Below are 19,674 nucleotides of genomic sequence, written 5' to 3' on the forward strand. Positions count from 1 at the left end.
AGGCCTTTGCTTGAGGGTGAGCCAAATGATAAGGGGAGTTTTTTATAATATAAATTCCCAGTTCTCACCCAGACATACAGAATCAGTGTTAGGGCACCAAGCTCTGGTGCCAATTGCCCCAAACCTCTCATTTCACAGATGAGGAAATGGTGGAACAAAGATTTGTCTGGAGTCTCAGATTATGTCAGTAAGAATAGTACATTTTATTTGCTCAAACTTTAACTGCTTTCTTCAGTTTATACCCCAAAAAGGAAAGGAAGCTGGAGGAGGGAGCAACAAGGCTGAATGCCACTGAATCCTTAAGGGAGACAAGGGGCAATCAATAAATGCATAGCACAGACGGAAAAGCAGGAGTCAGACAATGTGCTGAATTACCCAGGGAGGCCAGCAGCAGAGGGCTTGAAGCACAGTAGAGCTAGTGTTGCTCCAGGATCAGCAACTTGCTCCAGTCCCACACTCCCTTGTACAGCATTTTAGAGACCACTGGGTGCTGAAAAAATAGAGCAAGCTCTATGCTGACTCACCATAGCAGTACAATCAAGCTCTGATGCAGCCTAAGGTCTCATAAATCAGTGTAGCGCTAAAGGATTTGACTCATGGTGCGTTAACAGTTACTGGAGACTGGCTGCCAATGACTCAGAGCCCAACACCCCACCATTCCCTGAAGGTGAAAAAGAGCAGTAAATTAAAATAAATCACCAGACCTGCTAGCCATCTGCAGTCAGGATGATTCACCTATAGCTGAAGTCGAGTCACCTCAGGCTATTTTTTCTACTGCTGATAACTACAGAGTTGAATCTTTCCCTCACCTCACCTTCAGCTTGATGGAGCTTTTATAGCAGACAAACATCAGAAGTTAAACATTTTTTAAAATGATACATTTTATAACAGAGTTAAACGCAACGGAAAGGATTAATTGCTGTGACTGAACCCTACCCATGTTTATTAAATACCTCCTAAATACTAGACAGTGTTCCAGATGTTGGAGAACAAAACAGGCAAACATCCTTTCTTTCTGGAATTTAAACATTTTTAGGATAGAAGTAATAAATATCTTGGTAATTAATAAGTTAGGGCATACATGGTGGCTTCCTTTCCCAAAATCAGGTCTTCTACTTAAGAGTATCAATTTAATCAAAGGAGAATACCTGAATTAAAGATAACCAGGAAGGATAGATTCAGTTCACTTCACTCATCTACCACATCTGAAGAAATTTAAAGCCTTACATTACTGTGAAAAGCAGAATTTAGTGAATTTTGCATCAAAATCCACAAACCATCATTTCCACTGCTATTAACCTAAAGGACTGATTTTAATGTTAGCAACAGCTACAATTTATTGACTATTATGTGCCAAGCATTGTACTAATAAGTATTTTTTTTAAAGATTTATTTATTTGTGCTTATAGAACTGGGGTACAGGCCAGAGGCTCAGGGGTGGCGAGAGGCTTTACCAGAGACAGAGTGGGGAGCAGAACAGGCAGATCGACGAAGTACACTGCTGAGGGGAGCAGAGGGAGGGTCAGGAGAGGTCTGCCACGCCATGTGGTCACCTCTGGGGCAGGCGGGAATCGAACTCATGCGGAAGTGGCTTTAGCTTCTTAGTGCTGTGCTTTAACCCGCTGTGCCACCAAGGAGGGCCATAAGTATTTTTCCTCATGAGTTCGATCCCCACCTGCCCAGGAGGTGACCACATGGCGTGGCAGACCTCTCCTGACCCGCCTGCTGCTCCCCTCAGCAGTGTACTTTGTCGATCTGCCTGTTCTGCTCCCCACTCTGTCTCTGGTGAATCCTCTCACCCTCCGCATCTCTGGCCTGTACCCCAGATCTGTATGAATAAATAAATAAATAAATCTTTAAAAAAAAGCTATAAAAAATTAAATATTTAAAAGTTTTTGAGGCAGGTGATATTGCCATCACTTAACATACATGAAAATTAAAGCATATCAAGGGTATATAACAAGCCCAAGATCACACACTCTAGAACAGAATTCAAACCCAGCTCTTCTGTTCCCCAGATCCTGATATTAACAAATAATCTTTAATACCTCCCCAGACACCCTTCTGAGTCTGTAATTAGTCATAAGTAGGGAAAATCAAATGTAGAGGTTAAGCATCTGAGCTTCAATGTATAGAATAAGGCTTGTGTCCTGGATCTGCTGTGGCAAAGTCAAATAATAGCTACCTCACTGGGTGGTTCTGAGGACACCAGATAATTCATGTTAAGCACATGGACAGTTCTTGGTACCTAGTGCTCAATGATAGTAATAATAATATGATGGTGGTGACTTTGTAGATGCTGGAATCTTGGCTTTAGCATAGAATCTCCTCGTTTTATTCCAATTCCCCAAATTCTGAAATTTGAATTCTTCTATCTCCTGAGAATAATGACAAAGTGTCATCAGATACCTTGTTTGTATCTTTCTTCATTCATTATTGTTTTGGAGTTGGGAACTAATAAATTGCCATGCTAAAAACCTAAGGCTTTGAAGTCAGGCTAGGAGGAAAATCTGGGTTCTGACACCTGATATATGATGTTGAACTAATTAAATATCTAAGCCATGTTTTTCAAGCTATCTATGGGGGTGGCTCAGTTTCCCCCACCACACACCTCTCTTTCCTTTCCTTCCTTTATGTTTTCCTCTCTCCTCTCCTGCCAGTTTTTCCTTCCTCCTTTTTTTTTAATTTTTATTTTTTTAAGATTTATTTATTTGTGCATACACAACTGGGGTACAGGCCATAGGCTCAGGGGATGTGAGAGGCTTCACCAGAGACAGAACGGGGAGCAGAACAGGCAGATCGACAAGTACACTACTGAGGGGAGCAGCAGGTGGGGTCAGGAGAGGTCTGCCATGCCATGTGGTCACCTCCGGGGCAGGCGGGAATCCAACTCATGCAGTAGTGGCTTTACCTTCTTAGTGCTGTGCTTTAAGACGCTGCGCCACCAAGGAGGTCCCCTAAATGCTAACTTTCAATTCCTAATTCATGAAGACTGCTAACAGTTTGCTGACCTTCCTTTAAATTATACTACTCTAAGTTTTTTGTTTCATAGTCCATAAAATTGAAACCTAAATACTTGTTCCACATAGTTTTTAAGAAAAATCAAGTGAAAAAATATAGGTAAAGTGCTTATCACAATATATGCCTAGTAATTGTGGGCACTGACAATTTAGAAGCCTCTGGAGAGTTCTTGGCCATTCCAGAAAAGGGGAAAGAGAGGAGAGACATAAAGAGTTGGAACAAGTAGACACCTCAAGTATCATAGCTGAGTCCCACATGAGTTAATTTTCTCCTTACTTCTTTGACCAAATTGTTCCTTGGGAGATACAGCCCTCAAGCCAGTTTTTCCAGTGATGTGTTAAACTGGAAACTAGCTTGTGCTAGGCACAGGGTTCTGCCAAAGACCTATGCATTCTGAACTCAGCCTGCTCTTCTGTTTTGCTCAGTATAACCATAGAACATCACTGAAAATAAGCACTCTCGATATCACATGCGATATCACATGCGTGTCTGCAAGAAGGCATTTTATTCTATTACATTGTGATTAGAATTTTTATTATGGCTCAAGTCAAATAACTCTCCTGGGAATGCTTGTCAAATTGAGAAAACACTGTTGAAATAACAGATTTAATAACTGTGCCATTATTTCATGGGTGGAATCATATTTTGACTTTAGGAGTGGGATAAATAGGGAAACTAGGTGCTGGTGATACCCTGCAAGGCTACCCATCAAGGCAACTCAGATACTGTGTCATAATGGGAAGATGAGGAAGTGCAGCTGTAACATGATAACAGTTGTCAGCAATTTCAGACAACATTCCAAGGCTCAATGAATATTTAAGTATCTAAACCCTGCTGCCAACATGAAACAGGATGAGGTCTCCTTGTTCACTCATTTAAAGTGAGCCTGGCACAAGTTGCAATTAAGCACTAAAAAACATTTAAAAGGGAGATGACAAATATCCCCCTCAAATCTGATGACTCTAGGTCTAAGTAATACCCTCAAAATTGGGAAAAGTGTTCTCATGAAGACAGTATTGAGAATTCCTAATATCAGAGCCTTTCTCAGCATCCAGATTATATCAAATTTAAGTTTATATCAGGTAATATCCAACAATAAACATTAAAAACCATTTCTATTTTATGAAATACATTTTACATTGTATATTAATCATTTTTATAATGTTGAAAAACTTTGATAGTTACTTACATTAAACAAGAAATCCTAACATATATTATTTTACTTTTCAGATAATTCATCCACTGTTTATCTGCCAGTCAATCAAAATATGAGTATCTTCTAAAACATAACGATAATAAGTATCACTTAACATCTTATTTCTAAATTTGAATAGCTGTCTTTAAAAAATTGTATTATAATGGAGTAAAGATAAATTTGCCAGGGACCTATTTTATTTTATTCCATTTGTAAACTGCTGTGAAATAAATACCCTAAGAGTTAATTTCAGGTGAGGTAATAAAATCTTAAGGGCTTTAATTATTTATTAAATTACCAAGTAATTTACGTGATGCTTTCTTTTTATTTATTTTTTAATCTAAACACTTACAAAAATATGCTTCTACAGAATAATTGACCTAGCTTTTTCAACAAGTCCATAGCTGGAAAGAAAAAAATGGGAGAAGTTACTTCTCTAGATTACAGGAGACTTACCAGAAACAATAACCACAGGTACTATAGGGTGTTTGAAGGCACTCTTTTGAACAAAACAAATTTAAAAAAAAATATGTTTTCTGAGATGAGTGGTTTCTGGAAACCACTCTAGCTATTCATATGTATTTTTCCCCCCAAAAGACAGATTATACCATTTCTTTGCAACAGCAGAATTTCTATGTATTTTAATCTACTTTATAGAAGTTTCTGGTATTATCAGGAAATTGGAATACTATTAAGTAAGTTTAGTAGTCTGAGATATTCTGCCAAGGTTTGAAAGGTATTTTCTTCAAAATAATATGGATGATGGGTAAACATATCTTTTGTTTGTTTCAAATAGAATAAATCAGATAATTTGGTCAACTCTTTTGTATTAAATTTATTATATATGTCCATATATAAAAAGTGCAAAAATAAAAGATGGAATCTAAAGGTCATTTTTGTCTCCTAAATTTAAGAGCAGCCCTCTTCTGGAACGGGGATCCTTTGATTAACTTCAATGTCACTTCTGATAAAGCCTTGTTAAAAAAAATTGTGAGCTGATAGGAAGCGTTGCCCCAGTCCTGTTCGAACAGGTAACTAAACCCTGCACTGGTGAGCCCTGTCCAAGAAGGTCAGCCTACTATACTGCCAGTGAGGTGCCATCATAGATAAAAAGCATTAGATTCTGACTAGAGATTACCTCATAACCTCCTGGAAGAAGTGGAGAATTCTTTGGTCCCTTCCATATGGATACGACACTGGGGGTGGTGTGAAGTCTAATCACAGACCTCAAGTCTAAGTGGTACTTTAAAAGCTCAGTGCGGACCTCCCTGGTGGCGCAGCGGGTTAAAGCACAGCATTGAGAAGCTAAGGCCACTTCCGCATGAGTTCGATCCCTGCCTGCCCCGGAGGAGACCACTTGGCGCCGCAGACCTCTCCTGATCTGCCTGTTCTGCTCCCGGCTCTGTCTCTGGTGAATCTTCTCACCTTGCGCATCTCTGGCCTGTACCCCAGTACTGTACGAATAAATAAATAAATCTTAAAAAAAAAAAAAAAGTTCAGTACTTTTCCCATGGTCCTTTCACATAGAAATATCTTTTTACCTACCCCCATAATAGCTTTTGAGCAATCTTATCTTTTCTCACTTTGGGTGTCATCTTTATCTCCTCTTTTTTCAGTGGACCACATGCTCATTACCCTTTTCTAGTCTCACTTTAAAGACAATTTCTCTGGACCTCTTACCTGGTCTTCAAATTTTTCAGCACTCATAATTAGGAAAGAAAAGAAGTATCAGCACATATTTCAAGTCCATGATAGAATATCTCAGAAGTCCTCTCAGAATAAAATCAGAATGATACTAAAGATTGCATTTTCCGAGTAAATGCAGCAATATCCGTGATACATTTTAAGTCTTTAAAATAACTATATTAGCTGTGATCTAGTAAGTTGAAAAGTTTCAAATTGCATACCAATATTTACTAGGAAATCGCTACTCACCATAAAATACTTTATAAAGCAATTTGAGTTAAAAAAAAATTTTAAGGCCCTCCCTGGTGGCGCAGCGGGTTAAAGCACAGCACTGAGAATCTAAAGCCACTTCCGCATGAGTTCGATTCCCGCCTGCCCTGGAGGTGACCACATGGCGCGGCAGACCTCTCCTGACCCGCCTGCTGCTCCCCTCAGCAGTGTACTTCCATGATCTGCCTGTTCTGCTCCCTACTCCGTCTCTGGTGAATCCTCTCACCCTCCGCAACTCTGGCCTGTACCCCAGTTCTGTATGAATAAATAAATAAATCTTAAAAAAAAAAAAATTAATACTCTACTGCAATGTAGCAAGCTCAAGACCAGACTGCAGATATGCTTGTACATAGAGGCAAAATTAATTTATTTTACAGATGACTTTATGATTATAACAAAGCTAGTTCACAAAATACATGAATATGAGAAAAATTATTTTCAGAGTTACAGAAACTTCAAAATTTTGAAATTTTAAAATGGTAACATCACAGCCTAATCAAAATGGAATGGCAACAAAAGCTATTTCCTTCCCACCTATTTTTGCATAACATCCTGGTTGACCAGCTGGGAGACTTTTAATGTACTTGAGCTGGTGGTACTGATTTACATTGCAGGCCTGTCAACAGGGTTAGTCATCCTGTTGAAAAAATTGTAGTCTCAAATATATGTAATCTTTTTACCATTAAGTATTTTTTCTAACATCTGAAAAAAAAAAAAAGCTGCTTTCTGCTTTGCCAACCTTGTGTTAGCCAAAATATTTCTCAGGAATAGAGCCAGGATAAAAGTAGCCACAGTTCTGAAAATCAAAGTTCAGGGAGGGATGAAAAATCATTTAGCATATTCCTTAGGTTTAAAAGTATGAAGTAACAAAAACTATTTAGCAGTAACTAAGAAAGTAGCCTGCTTTTTAAGACCTCCAGAGATAATTTCTTTAACTTCAATGACTAATTCGTATTCAACATTTGTTTTTCCTTTATCAGAACCTAAGAAGTAAGTTCAATACTAAGTCTAACCACTGTGAAGCAAAAGAGCAGGACATCATCTTGACATCAGAGTAGTAGACTTGGCCTTCTGGAGGGGGAGGAGTTGGTCTGGATTTTTCAAGTGCTGAAGCATTTCATTTTCATCATATCGTTAAGGGGAAGGATGTCCTAAAGGAACTCTGCAGAGTTTTGTGGACTCCACCCCCTAATCTAGCTTTTCTGGACTCTACCCCCTACTCCAGTGATTGGAAAATACATCTCCCAGCAGTACCAGGGAGAGAACTGCGAGGACCCAGGGGACTTTGGGGAATAAATAGGGAGCCATTTGCTCTCTCTCTCTCTCTTTTCTTTTCCCCTTTTGAAATAAACCCATTATTGACCCTTTTGTGTGTGTCTGCAGTACAACTGAATTTTAAGCATGTGGGTGAGGCCCCACAGACAGGCAGCCCAGTTTACACTGGGGTGCCCTGGAACAAAATGGAAGGTGTTGTGTGTGTGTGTGTGTGTGTGTGTGTGTAGAAACAAGTTGTACTAGCATCCCTAAATCTTTACCTCTTGCCAGAGCAACTACTACCTCCACCATCATTTACACACTAACAATGTTACATTTAGATATTTATAGTAAACTTCCATTTTCTGTCTCATTCCCCTCATAGGCAACCAAACATTGACATTTGTTTTCCTAGATTTTTCATATAAAATATCTCACATGTGGGATTTTCTCATAAAAATACAGTATTTTGCCTTTTATTCAACTTATCAATCACAAAGGGAGGACTTTTAAGCTGTTGCTAAGCTGACTGCTAAATCCATCCTCAACAACTGCAGGCAGGAATCCTTATCACCTCAGCAAAGAACCCAACCATTTCAGTTTCCTTTCCAGTTACTTGTAGCTCGTGAAATCCATAATTGTTAAAATATGAACACCGGGCCTGTTTGATGGCCTAGGGGTTAAGGCTCAGCATTATCACGTCTATGGAAATCCACCTGTTCTGCTCCCTGCTTTGCCTCTGGTTAGTTCTCTTAACCTGCTGTACCTCTGGCCTATGCCCCAGTTCTTCTTCACAAAAATTAAAAGATAATAGTTTAAAAAAAAATGTGAACACAGTGACTTCAGATACCTCTGGAGTGCAATTTCCCTCACAACTTAAGCTAGCTCTAATACTGCAATCGGTCTACCAATTTGTATTTAACTATTCTTTTGCTCTCCTTTCTCTTTTGGTGCTTGATTATACTCATGCATAAAACTTTTTAAAGACTTGCATCAATTTCAGTTAGCAGGATGTGGCCAGATGTGCAGAGGCACACTGAACATTTTGATAGGCTCTGTGTAATAACACAGGAACAACTTTAAGACTTTTCTGGGTAAACAGCATTCATGTCTCATGGTAGAATAATTGCTGCTTTATCTCTTAGTGCTTAGTCTCTTCCTCCTTTGATTTTTGCTGTGCTGTTCACTGAAATATTACCAAGTAAAATGGTTCCTATGCTCTGAAGTCATCAGTGCTATCCAAAGCATTCTTAGAAAGATCTAACCAGCACATTCATGTAATTAATGAAAATAAAAACCTCTTGTGTGTCAAGGCTACTGAGTAGCACCCACAAAACAGCTGCCACTGTCCAATCAGGTCAGTGAGGCTGGAATAAGGTGCTCACATTTGTGGTATTCCAACATGATTTAAAGGAAGAGAGTGAAAATATGTCTACCAGCACTGCTATTTTCATCGCATGTAGTGTCACATTTAATTTTTATATCATATATATTACCTTGTTTATTATCCACAAGAAGGTCATTACTATCTCCTTTTAGTAGGTGAAAAGCATAAGACTCAGAGAAGAGGTGTTAAAAATTAGAATGAAATTCAAAATTTGTAGAACTTCAGAGTGCAATGAATTTATATCATATGCTGTTTTGCAAAACACAGTGAGCAAAGACAGGCTTGCATATACCATAACTAGACAAAAACGGTGTTCTGTGGATGTACTCTAACTTCAGAATGGCATATTAATCCCATTAATTCACAGAAAACAGTAACATATTTTACAATTCCTTCCCAATTTAACATTGTTTAGGAGGATGGAGGAAGGAGATGGAAATATTAAACAAGGCAGGTGGGACATTAATATGGTACCAAAATAGACAAATATTTTCAAAAATAGATTTTAAGATGCAAAAATAGAACAGGACTAGGAGGCCAGATTTAAATTAATAACTTACCTGTACAGTTTTAGATCTTAGGTATCTTCTTTGTTAGAGAAATCTTTGGCTACAGCGTCTATAAAAGGATGACTAGGCATGTCATTTGTAGATTGATATCTGTGGATGGCTCTACACAGTCCCTCTTCATTCACCTCTGTCAATCTACTCTCCATTTTGAGTTTATGTAAATGATCTTATATAAATGCTGTAATATAGTCCTTCTGAGTTTCTCATTATTTCTTCCATGACTCACCTTCTAATACATTAATGTGATTTTGACACTAATTCTATTTTTCACAGTGTATGTAATCTATACAGATTACCTATACATTAGCAAGCTTTTACAGAATTGCCTTAGAACAGACTTATAAAAATATATCTCTTTGACACTTTAGCGACATCTTTAAAGACAGAGCACCCAACGCCACAATAGTGAAGGCAAAGATAAATAGATGGGACTATATCAAGTTAAAGAGCTTCTGTACAGCAAAAGAGACATTACTAAAAACAAACAGAAAGATCACTAATTGGGAAAACATTTTCTCACACAAAAGTAGTGATAAAGGACTGATCACAAAAATATATGGAGAACTGATGAAACTCAACAAAATTGAAGTAAACAACCCCATCAAAAAATGGGCAGTAGAGCTAAAAAGACACTTCTCCAAAGAGGAAATGCAGATGGCCAACAGGCATATGAAAAAATGTTCAACATCACTCGTAATAAGGGAGATGCAAATTAAAACCACAATGAGATACCACCTCACCCCAGTGAGAATGGCACATCTTCAAACAACTAGCAACAACAAATGTTGGCGAGGATGTGGAGAAAAAGGAACTCTCCTGCATTGCTGGTGGGAATGCAAACTAGTACAACCACTATGGAAAACTGTTTGGAGGTTCCTCAAACTGCTAAACATGGAGCTTCCCTATGATCCAGCAATCCCACTCCTAGGTATCTACCCAAAAGACACAAAAACACTGATTGAAAAAGATACTTGTACCCCCATGTTTATTGCTGCTTTATTTACAATTGGAAAAACATGGAAGCAGCCCAAATGCCCAAAAGTAGATGACTGGATTAGAAAGATGTGGTACATATATACAATGGAATATTACTCAGCAACCAAAAAAGAGAAACACATGTCTTTTGCAGCAACTTGGATGGAGCTGGAAAAGATCATGCTGAGTGAGATAAGCCAGAAAGAGAAAGAAAAATACCGGATGGTTTCACTCATAGCAGGAGTATAATGGACCAGGCGAGAAAATAGCAAAAATAATGAACAACCATAGACCAGAGACATTCTGTGGGGGTGGAGTGGGGAATGGGATCAAAAACGGGGGGGGGGAAGGGAGGGAAATGCACGGGACTATGGTGGTGGCACAGGGGTGATTTGGTGATGGGAAACCCATGGGGATTACAATTGAGATGAAAAAAAATGTGAAAAATGATGTAAAAATAAACTTTTTAATAAAAAAAAATAAAAATAAAAAAACAAACAAACAAAAAATATATATATCTCTTTGGTTGACTCAGAACCAAAATCAACATCTTTAGAATTTCCAGTAAGTTGTGAACTTGTCTCACAGCCTATATACCAAAGAATCCTATATTCTGCTATCTCTAGTAAATGTACCTGAGCTCCAAAATTAAACATATATTCAGACTAAAAGTCCAGAAACCAATCCTACAAGCAGTTGGGACCCAACTCATTTCAGACCCCCACCCCCACCCCAAGAAAAATAACAAGGGACAGAGATGTACACTATATGTGATTAAGGAAGCAATAAGCCAAGAAGACATAATAATACTCATCAATGTACACTTATGAAATGAAGAAGCACCTAAATATATTAGGTAAGTACTATCAATTCTGAAAACGGACATTGGACAAAACCACTGTAGCAGGGCACTTCAATACCACACTCTCACCAATGGGCAGATCAATTAGACAGAAAATCAAGGGGGACATAATTGCTTTAAACAAGGAATTAGATGCCATGCACCTAATAAGTATAGGGCACTACACCTGATAAAATCTGAATAAAGAGTTCTTAAGTACAAATGAGATGTTTTCCATAATTGAACACATATTGGGTCACAAGGCAAGTATAAACAAATTCATGAAGATCAAAATTATACCAGGCAGTTTTTCTGATCATAAAAGTATCAAGCTAGAAGTCAATCACAAAAATAAATCAGGGAAAAACTCCAACAGTACTTTACTGAACATCAGGTTAATGAGGAAACCAAAGAAATCAAAATATACCTCAAGAAAAATGACAATGAAGACACATCCTTCCGGAACTTCTGGGCATAGTAAAAGCTGTGCTAAAAGGAAAGTATATAGCAGTACAGGAACACATAAAAGAACAAAAAAGTCCTCAAATTAATAACCATAGCTTCCACTTTGAATAACTAGAAAAAGAAGAACAAACAAAACAAAAAACAGTAAAAGAAAATAATAACAATTAGAACAGAAATAAATGAAATATAAATCTAAAATAAAGTTCAAATGTGAATGAAAACAAAAACTATTTGTTATAAAACAACAACAACAACAACAAAATAGTTAAGCTCACTAAGAGAATAAAGGAAAAAAATTCAAATAAATAAGATCAGCAATAAAAAGACATTGCAGAAATTCAGAACTTCACAAGTGTGTTCTATCAACCCTTCAACAGTGAATTAATACCTGTCTCAAGTTCTTCCCCCAAATTAAGAAAGATATTCCCAACACATTTTATGAGGTCAACATTAATATACAAAAGCCAGCCATAACAAATGCTGCTGCTGATTTGGAGAAAAAGGAACAGGCACTGCGAGTGGGAATGCACACAAGCCCAGCCCCTACAGGAAGTAGTATGGAAGGCCCAAAAGATTAAAACTGGACCTACCACGTGAGCTCATAATTCCATTCCTAAACACCTACCTGAATAACACAAATAGACTAATTTGAAGGAAAACCTCCGCTCCTATGTTCATTGCAGGACTATTTTCAATAGCTAAATGATGGAAACAAAGAAGTAACCAAAAACAGATGAGTGGATCAAGAACATGTGGTCTGGCGCATATTTACACACAATGGAATACTAGTCAGTGGTCAACAATTATAAATTCATGTTATCTATGCCAACATGGATAGAACAGAAAGAGCTTATGCTAAGTATAGTAAGTCAGGAGGAAGGCAATTTCCTGATGTTGTCACTTATATGTGGAACATAGAGAAATGAGACAAAGGGTCAGATAAAGTCAAACTGAAAGCCTAACCCTTGCCAGTAGACTATAAAACTGAGACATTCAGGAGATGGAGAGGATGGAGCACAAGTGGGGAGGGAGCACAGAGGACTCTGGTGTTGTAGTATGGGTCCTTTGGTGTGGGAGGCTGGGGGAGGTAAGCTTAATGGGAAAAGGAGATCAATTTCCCTCAAATAAAAAAATAAATAAAAATAAATAGAAGCAATATATTCATATATGTAAAGCTCCGTATTAAACATATAAACACACAGGATATGGTCACTGCTCTTCAGAAAAAGAGAATATGGTTGACCAATTTTGGAGTGATTTGGTTGCAAGCTCAAACATGTTTGTTTGGTTGGTTCATTGCTGTATAGTAATTGTAACTTCCTGTCTTCCTTTCCACATATATACATATAAATGACATCACCTTATTTAAAATGTTGATTTTGGAGAACTTGGCTTATATTTGCAGACATATTGGCTTCTTCCTGAACATCAGAATTATATATTTGCCTAGTCACATGAGAGTTCAAATAGGGCTGATAATTTATGAAATTACTCAAGAGATCAGAGACAATGAAGTGCAGTGTGCTGTGAATAAATGCCTGGACATTAGAGTCAGATTGCCTGGATCCCAGTCTGGGTTTGGTAATTTAATGATTATCTAATGTAACCTTTCTTTTCTCAGTTACATTACCTATAAAATGTGGGCAATAAAAATATTACTTCATAAAGTGATTGTACTATAATGGGTTCTACATATTATGCATATTTTATATATATCAAATATCTTCCTATATCAATGTACATATCTTTTTTTTTAAAGTTACCAGTTACTCTATTTGTGAATGTATCAGAATTTAATCAATTTAGCCTTTTCTTCAGTAACATATAGGAATCACACAAGATGTTGTCTTTTCAGGCTAATTTCACTAAATAACACGTATCTAAATTTCCACCATTCCTTTTCAATGGTTGATCACTTCTCTTTAGCACTGAATAATATCTCATCATCTAAATATATCACAGCCCATTTCTGTATTACCTACTGGAAAATATCTGGATTGCTTCTAGGTTTTATGAATAAAACCTATTTTACCTAATTTATGAATAAATTGCTATAAATGTCTGCATTCAGGTTTTTTATGGACATTATTTTCAATTCACTTGGGTAGATGTCAAGGAGGATCATTGCTAGGTAACATACAAGAGCAAGTTTAGTTTTATAAGAGAATATAAAAGTGTCTTCCAAAGTGGTTGTACCATTTTGCATTACCACCAGCAGTGAATGAGACTTCCTATTACTCCAGATCCTTAGCAGCATGTGGTGGTATTTTGGATTTTGGTCATTCTAATATATGTATAGTGGTATTTTACAAGGTGAGGAATTTGCAAATTCCAAGTGATACATAATGTAGAGTATCTTTCTGCATACTTATTTGCTTTCCATATATCTTTTTTGGTCAGTGGCTTCTACAGTCTTTGACCCATTCTTTTTTTTAAGATTCATTGATTTGTGCATACAGAACTAGGCCAGAGGTGCAGGGGCAGTGAGAGGATTCACCAGAGACAGAGTGGGGAGCAGAACAGGCAGATTGACAAGTGCACTGCTGAGGGGAGCATCCGGCGGGTCAGGAGAAGTCTGCAGGGCCATGTCGGTCACCTCCAGGGCTGGGGGCATTGAACTCATGTGGAAGTGGCTTTAGCTTCTTGGTGCTTTAACCCGCTGTGCCATCAAGGAGGGCCCTGTTTGACCCATTTTTAAATTATGTTGCTTGTTTTCTTATTGTTGAATTTTAAGAGGTCTTTTACATTTTCAATAACAGCCCTTTGTCCAGCATGTCTTTTGCAAATATTTTCTCTATTGACAAATTTTAATTGAAGTGATTCCTTCACATAATCAATGTTCTGACTGTAGGTGAAAACAGTTTAATTGACATTTTAATCCTGTAGCAATCATAAGCCATTCTAAATAGGGAATTCTTGTGATCATAGAGCAAAAAGACTATGATATAAGTCAACAACAATGAAGAAATCTTAAAGCAGATGTGCTGCAGCACTTCTTCGTAATGTTATGTAGAAAATATCTTAAGAATCATAGTAAACAAATTAAGTAGAATTTTTCTCAATCTAATTACAAATTATGGCAGTTTTTCATCAGGGTGATTCTCAAATATAATTTCAAGGGACTTGAATCCTAGTATAACAAATTGGAAATTTAAAATTTCTCTTGGAACTTTACTTTCCCTTGAAAACTAAACACAAACAGCACACTTTTTAGTTGTGTCGTTTTATCACAAAAGATTATACTTTTTATTTCCTATAGTTTAAATAGTGCTACAGTAAAAATCTTTGTTAAAACAAAATATTTGGAAGTTTATCTGATTCTTAAAAATGTATTGTAATTAAGACTAAACAATAAATAGCTCGATATTCCAAGAAACAACAAAACTTTTGTCTAAGCCTTTTGTTTATAAAAGTGATTGACCATATCAGTGCTTTAAAATAATGACTCAAAGTTTTGAAGGTAACATCCCACTAAAATGACAAATAACTTGCCAAAAAAAAGTACATTTATATTTACAAGTGAAATTTGCCTATTTTGAGGAAGTAGATGGGCTCACACTGCCCACATATGGGTACACTAAAGACTCTATTTTAGGTATGTGGTGAGCATTAATTTGGAGGAGGGGTCTCTTATCAACATACCTGTTAACTAATCTAACAGATTCAAGCTGCTCCTAATTTAAATTACCAAATTTTCTCAAGACATTCGAAAGGTAGTTAAATGAGGAAAGAATGATGTGGTTTGTAGTCATTAGCTGTAAGTATTCAGCAGCAAGATCATTTCCTGTACTGAATGACCCTGCTTTCTAAAAATAACTCTAGTGCTATTTCAACTGCTTATATTTGGCATATTCTTCATTCTTATTTGGGAAGGCACATTCCCTTCTCCAGCTGAAGAAACTCAGTGTCTGAGAAGAGCTGCATAAAAAGATTGTTCCCTCTGGGCTCATAAAAATGTTCAGCATCTGAAAGCTGGCAGGGGAGGCCCACACCAGTGGAGGCAATGCTTCATGAAGAGAACAAGAGAAAAGGAGAAACATATATATGGAAAACAGGAAGTAGAATCAGTTGAAGCAGGCTTCCTAATACTTCACCCATATTCAAGGTCATAATTCAGCAACTATTAACTATCTAGACAAAGACATGACTACTAACTGGCTAGCCTAAGTTATAAGGGACACATTGCCAATCAAGCCAAGAAAATGAATACAGCACTAACCAAGATAGGTCAAAATACACTGACACAGACCACAAACTAGTAGCTGCCTTGTACCAAATGAAACTACATGCTTCCTTTGGAAATTATAGCAGAATATTGAGGAGTATGCACTAAGTAACCCCCCCCAACTATAAGAGGGGAGAAATAGCTGCAAAATAAATCTCTAGATTCCCCACATTGTGTAATTATTTATTAACATGTTACTTACATATTTGGAGGCAGGAAAAGGAGGAACTAGAAGGACTGTCTCATCGTTTTCAAAATGCCAGTAATTTCCAGGGCTGCTTTTTAAAAATTATTTTATTTTAATTAAGGCACACAGACTCACATTTTAAGGAAATTATATTATATTAAAAGACATTATCAGAGACCTACTCCTTCATACTCCGCCTCTTTCTCTCTCTTTTTTTAATGTTTAAGAAACGTTAGTAATGTTTCCATAGTTTTTAATAACTTTTGAAATGTTTTTAATGTTTAAAAAAGACATCTGGGGGATGTGGCAGATGAGAAAAATATTTTTAGGACACTGTAGAAAAATGTCTTAGTAAAGTAGCTGAAGACTTAATTAACCTGTTAATTTGCTCCAAATGTCAGCACATAAATTTAAAATAGTAATTAAGATGCAAATCTTGTTGATCAGCTAAGTTACTTTCAAAGATTTTGCTTAATTAACTCTTCTGATGGGGCATTTTCGTAACATAGAAGTGCTGAATTCAGCAAACTTGTTCCCACACAATTTTTTTTCATATCAATGATGGAAATGATCACCTATAAAACTGTAACCTGACATGTAGTATTTCCTTTTGCATGTCCTTAGATTTCTAAAATTACTCTTCTCATTCCTCACTGACTAGCCACTCTTATTTACAGGGTGACTATATAATCTATCATTCATATCAGGATGTTCTTTCAAGAATGAAAAAGGGTACTATTAATAATTATGCTTGGACAACAGGCAAATGGGCTATCTTGGGTATACTGGACACAAAGTCACCCTGCTTATTTATAAAATGATCTAATATGGATTATGCCAGAATTTGCTAGTCACTGTCCAACACTGGATAAAAATTGGCCTTGCGTATTTTTCTATTTTCCTGGTGCAGGTATCCATCCTTTGCTCTAACCCAATGGGGTCTTGTTCTCTGATTATTGCACTCTGGACATGATTTATAAATGGACAAGTATGAAATTATCTATCATTAAAAGTTTATATTGTTTAGGGTTATTCACACCTTCAGGGATTGAAAAGCATTCAACTTATCATGAAATGACTAGAGAGATTACTGTTTGAGAAACTAAATCCCAAGAATGTTCAAATTCTAAGAGAAAGCCAACTGAATCCACTCTGTCCCAATCTTGAGCCCTAGAATCTTATGACAAAATACAACCTACTAGATCTAATGGTCAGGGCTCCCACTGTTTCAACAGATAGATAACCAGTTCCTAGAGAGGCCTTTAGCCTTTTTAACACCAGACTAAATATTTGTATTCCTTTCATTTATGTAGTCTATCCATCAGTTATAAATTGAAATAGGTATTGAACACCAACTGACATAAACTGGGGTATCCAATAAAGTTTTGCTGGTGAGCAACTTCAACTTTTCTTTGGAAAATAATAGGTGATTATATTCTGGAACAATCACTGCTTTTCTTAGAGAACATGTTTTACTTTTCCTCAAAACTCATGATTTTTATATATAAATGGCAACTTGCACTTCAGTTTAGCCAGTGCTCGGACCTAATCCTTCTGGAGAAAAAGGACCCATTTATTCATTTATCAAATATTAACTGAGCATTTACTACATGTTCTGTAAAGTGTTTGGCACTGGAATTTATGTTTGAACTGTCCCTTAATTCAAGGTAGTTCAGGATTGTAAATGTAAACCCATATTTATGTGACAAAGATTGCTTCCACAAGTCATATTCAAGGAATTTTGGCAAATGCAGAGAACAAATCAAACTGCATCTTTAAGCTACAGTCTCATGCTAAGACCAGGCCAATTCTGACTAATTTTGAATGGTGTAATCAGAAAAGCTAATAAGAATGTCTTACGTTTAATCAAGAACTTTATATTCAAGAATGTTGAGATCTACTGGAGTTTTCATTGTATTATTACTCTGGAAACATCTTTTAACTTTTTTTTTTTTTTTTTGGTTATCCATTAAATGGGGAAAAGCACTCTCATTCCCTTAGAGATCTTCAGAAGTGACTTAATGAACAGCTTGATTTTGCTGGTGAGCAATGTGCAAATTTTCCATAGATGGGAAAACTTCACTTTGTTATTTTATTAGAGATTTTTATCAAATGGATATACCACTTACTAATGTTTAAGTGTAACACTTTCTCAATTTCACACATCTTGTCAGGTGGTAGTGTGCCTGCAGCATATTCAAAATTACTAAATTTCAATACGTTGGCTGTTACAAGGTTCAATTCTTTTATTAAAATATGCCCTGTCAGTCTCATAGTATTTCACTTCTCTTTGGAATATTCCTTCTTTAGTCTCCATATACACCGAACACAAAAAAAAAGGAAGAAAAAAAAAAAACGCCCCCCAAAAAAAAAAAAAAAAAGCATGTATGCATATAGGAACCGGCCAAGGTGGGGCGGGGGAGGAAAATAGTGAAAAGATTGACCAGAGACAACAGACAATCTAATACATTGCTGAGGGGATAGTGGGCTAGATAGGAGAGGTCTGCTGCACCTTGTGGGTCAGCTCCCTGGCTTAGGATAGAACTCAGGCACCAGCCACTAGCTACAAAGTTGACAGCTCTGAGACTTAGCTCCTGGCCACCAGGGAGGCCCAGAAACTGCACTCTTAAGGAACAAACTTTTCCCTCATCCTTGTGCCCCCTTAATGAACCTTCAAGTTAATCTAACATAAACACCTCCTCAACTTACCAGTTTTTCTCTGAGATTTTTCCTCATTTACATCTAAGCATCTATCTCCTTCGCAAGTCTTCATCTTTCTCATAAACAAACGTCCAGGGAACTAGACCATCCTGCTACAATTTCAGGAAAACAATATTGGCTAATTCCCTTCCATAAAGAAAACATTTCTGGCTCCATGAAACCCCATGGCGTAGGTGAAGGTCTTGATGTGCCCGGGACAGGAGGGGTTCCTGGGGTACAAGTCTTCCAGTATTCAACAAGACAGTCGGGGCAAACTGAATGGTTGAGGCTTTGGGGTGCAGGGCTTAAGACAGGCCGAAAAGAAGAGTCCAGCCCTAGGTTTTCTTAGGCCCGTCCAGTCTTCTTCCTTGGGAGAAATTAAAGCTCGTCAGACCACGCGAAGCACTGGGCTACATCCCAACACCCTCCTCCCTCAGCAGATAGGAAACGCAGGCCCCGCCTCCCCGACTAAGGTCCGCTCCCTCCCAGGCCTTTGTCCCAGCCTGAGGTCTTCCAGCTTTCTCCTCCTCTTTCTCTCCACCTCCGCGGCTGACGCGGCCTGGAGGAATGTTTTTCCGGAGGGAAAGGGCGGCGGCAGCAGCCTGAGCCTAATCCATTTTGCTGAGGAGGAGGCGGTGCCGTGGGGGTCGTTTCCTGCGGGGAGAGACGGCTTCAGACTCCTCCTCTTGCCTCCTTCAGCCTGTGAGGAGGAGGAGCCGCCACCCGGCACGCCCGAGACCCCGGAGGCCGCGCAGCCCTAAGGAGAGGCCGAGCGGCAGCCGCGGCGCAGCAGGCCCGAGCGACGGCACTGCGGCCGGACGCGGCCCCGGGAAGGTGAGGGTTTGCGGTGGGGCGCGGCGGGGCGGGGCCGTCCGGGCGAGACGAGGCGGCTGAACTTC

The 19,674-nt window shown here is 37.9% G+C and overlaps 1 protein-coding gene and 1 long non-coding RNA gene across 2 annotated transcripts in view; one reads left to right on the forward strand and one right to left on the reverse strand.

Moving 5' to 3' along the window:
- The window catches only part of LOC105854232, a 46,989-nt gene extending 27,804 nt beyond the window's left edge, over nt 1-19,185 (reverse strand). Inside the window, exon 1 of the long non-coding RNA XR_001145931.1 lies at nt 18,785-19,185. This is a non-coding gene — a long non-coding RNA (uncharacterized LOC105854232). The remainder of the gene's footprint in view (nt 1-18,784) is intronic.
- A 99-nt stretch (nt 19,186-19,284) lies between these two features.
- Nucleotides 19,285-19,674, forward strand: part of ITGB1 (integrin, beta 1 (fibronectin receptor, beta polypeptide, antigen CD29 includes MDF2, MSK12)) — a 38,861-nt gene continuing 38,471 nt past the window's right edge. Inside the window, exon 1 of the mRNA XM_004691173.2 lies at nt 19,285-19,609. The gene's annotated coding sequence lies outside the window, so the exon portion shown is untranslated. The remainder of the gene's footprint in view (nt 19,610-19,674) is intronic.

This window comes from Condylura cristata, unplaced genomic scaffold, assembly GCF_000260355.1.
Source record: "Condylura cristata isolate star-nosed mole 26May11 unplaced genomic scaffold, ConCri1.0 scaffold00030, whole genome shotgun sequence".
NCBI lineage: Eukaryota > Metazoa > Chordata > Mammalia > Eulipotyphla > Talpidae > Condylura > Condylura cristata.